General features: G+C 29.8%; 1 pseudogene; it reads right to left on the bottom strand.

Annotated features, from left to right (window-relative positions):
- Positions 1-1,932: 1,932 nt before the first annotated feature.
- On the bottom strand, positions 1,933-2,752 carry LOC148930266 (uncharacterized; annotated as a pseudogene).
- Between the last annotated feature and the right edge of the window lie 727 nt (positions 2,753-3,479).

Genomic DNA, 3,479 nt, shown 5'->3' with positions numbered 1-3,479 from the left:
TTCTTCCCAAAATGCCCTTTAAACAAATATATTTTCTCATTTATGTATAGAGGGTATTTTGGGCATACATAAAATTAGTACCAAAAGTGATATTATAATATTTTCTCTCATTCTCCTCACTCTTTATACTATTATTATTAATAAATATTAATATTATTATTTTGATGTTAAAAATTTATAAAAAAATCATTTTTAATATATTCAAATATACTAAAATATAATTATAACTATATTTAATTATTATAATATTACTATTATAATACTAAAAACTGATAGTAATTAATAAATAATTTGTAGTATAATTATATAAATTATGAATCACTTTGTTATATTATTATTATTTTACATTAAATTAGTAACTAATCAATATAGGCTTGATAAAAATTTGATATTGTTAATTGTATTCATAATGATATAAAAAGTTGAATATTTTTAGTTAGGTGTTTCAATCTTAAAATGGGTATAAAATAATTTAATAAAAAATATTCAATTGATTTAATTATTTAAATAATTAATTTAATTAGGTATTTTATTTTTTATTTATATTACGAATGCAATTAGATGTATGCATAAAACGCTAAAAGAAAGAAGAGAAAAGAAAAAAGAAGGAAGAAGAAACATAAACAAGGAGAAAAAACAAAAAAGAAAGGAAGATAAAATATTCAAAAGAAAGAAGAAAATGAAGAAAAAAGAAAGAAGAAGAAACTAAAGAAGAAAAAGAGAAATAAGAAAGGAAGAAAAAATAATCACATATTTGGTACTATTTAATTGAAATTTTCAAAAGTATCCTATATGAAAAAAAATCGCATATTTAGTACCTAGGGTTATTTTTATCACGGGGTACCAAAAACGGTATAAAGTAAAGATCATGTACCATTTATGTGCGAAATTGAAAGATAATGTACCATTTATATAGTTCACTCAATCAAATACTATAGTATGCAAAAATTAAAATAATAAACGTATATATGATACTGAATACTGATATGACACATCACAGAGAAGTAATTGGTCTTAATTCAATCAGTTACGAAATCATTGCCAAATCAAGTGTAGTTGACCAGGTATTAAATTCTTTAACGTGGATCTACACATGAATAACTTGATCGATACTGTTATTATCACAAATATCCAGTATACTTCTAAGAACGTAACTGTGTATTTTAAGAATTCAACTGTGAATGACCAATTGTATTTTCTCAATAACACATTTATTTAGATTTTTTATTTCGTAATGTATTCTTAAACATGAAAAGACTTATTTCTATGTCGAAAAAGTAAATTATAATGTTGATCTTTAGTCCTTTAGAAATCCGGCCATATATATACATAAAAACATTGCTTAAAAAGTCACAATTCTTCAGTAAAATTGAGCCATTTCATAAACTGATTAAAAGAAATTATCGGTTAAATTATCTCTTTTTATTCCAATAATTATAAGAAAATCTAACTAACAATAATCTAATTACTTTTTTTTCTATTTCTCTCTTACTTTACCAATTGCGTATAAAAATTTATACCCAATAAAAAATGTGTATTCTTGTGGGACGGAGAGAGTAATAAAATATGAAAGAGAAAAAGTAGTATTAAAATAAATATAAATAAATAAATAAAATAAGAGAGAACGAAATATAAAAGTAAAAATGAGTTAAATGATTCAACTATAAAAGAGTAAAGGCCAAAATTGGTCTTGAACATATGCTTATTTTATCATTTTGGTCTTATGTTTTATCTTTTGAATTTTTTGGTTCTGAACATATGAAAGTTCACGGGTGACGTGGTGGACCGGAGACCGCGTATCGAGACACGTGTCGCGTGAAGGTTCCCGAACCACATTTTGGTGTGATCATTTTGGTTCTCCGTCAAGTTTTCCGTTAATATTTAACGGTCAACCATTTTAATCACAATTTTGACCAATTTAAGCAATTTTTATTTGTTTAATAACTCTTAATAATAACTTTAATTATTTTAAGGATATATACAAAAATAAAAAATAAGAGTTTAAAAGAAATCAGTTTAGGAAATCTCCAAAACTTTTGAAAAAAATCTGCAGAACCAAAACACCATTTTTCCAATTCAAACACCAAATCATCTAAACTATCCAAGATTGAATCTTTTTTAGGACGAATTCTCATTTGGGATTGGACAAAATTAGGCATTCTCTTCAACCTCAACCTTCTCCTAAACTCTGTAACCCCATCATCAAACTTCAATTCAACATTCTCAATGAGAAATTCACCTACACAGGGCCCATTGCAGATTTCCAAGATTGAATTTTTAACCACCTCATCCTCGCAAACTAGAAAGGGCACTTCTGAGATTTCATTGGAACCTAGACATTCGGATTTGGGGAAAAGCCCTAATAGCAAGGGAGCGAGATTCTGCGGTGGTGGCGGGGGCAGAGAGGTGGAATTGAAGGAGGTGGGATGGGGGAAGATGGGGGATTTCCGAGGAGGATTAGGCGGGAGAGAGAGGGGGTGGGGGAGGAGAGGAGGAGCTGGAGGTGGCCGGAGAAGGTGGAGAAAATCCAGTCGCATTCGCGGCCTTGTGGGACCCATATGGCGGAGGGTGAGGAGGTGGAGGGGGAGGGGGAATCGAGGATGGCGGCGCGGAGGAGGAGGTGGGGGAGGGGGAGTGTGAAGGTGGTGTAGCGGGAAGGGACTGTGGTTTCGAATATGGATGGATCGAGCGACATTGTTGATGATTTCTGGTTTACATATTTTTGCTGTTAATCCCATGGATTTGTTCAGATTTCCTAAATTGATTTTGTTTTTTAAACTCTTATTTTTTTTTATTGTATATATCCTTAAAATAATTAAAGCTGTGATTAAGAGTTATTAAATAAATAAAAATTGCTTAAAATGGTTGACCGTTAAATTTTAACGAAAAACTTGACGGAGGACCAAAATGTTCAAATTTCCATATGTTCAAAACCAAAAAATCTAAAAGATAAAGTTTATGATCAAAATAATAAAATGGACATATATTCAGGACCAATTTTAGCCTTTACTCACTATAACAATATCTTTAACGAAAGAATGACTCAACAATAAAAGAACGGAGAGAGGATTATAAATGGACCACTCAACAGTCACGGCCCACGGTCAGTATCTATGTGGTCACGGCCCACGGTCAGTGCTCAGATTTTTATTAAACGGATTGCACTCTTTCTTGGAGCATAGCAACTAATAATCGTATGACACGTGTACTCAAAAACGGTAGCTCAAGAACCTATCACGTTTTTTTTTTTTTGACAGAACCTATCACGTTATTTAACTAAATTATCTACTCTAGTGATTGAAAATTAGTCATCAAATAAATTTCGAAGTATCATATCAGCGAGAAAATGAATCGATATCATTGGAAAATATATTAGTATTAGTAATTAGTCACATAATTATGTAAATAAGAACACACAAATTAAATATTCATAAAAAGAAAGAAATGAAGTAGAGCATAAACTAAGAATTTAATTTGTT

The sequence above is a fragment of the Salvia hispanica genome, chromosome 3 (assembly GCF_029641045.1).
Source record: "Salvia hispanica isolate PSC_SH4W2 chromosome 3, Shi_PSC_v1, whole genome shotgun sequence".
Classification (NCBI taxonomy): Eukaryota; Viridiplantae; Streptophyta; class Magnoliopsida; order Lamiales; family Lamiaceae; genus Salvia; species Salvia hispanica.
This window is presented reverse-complemented; position numbering and strand designations above follow the sequence as displayed.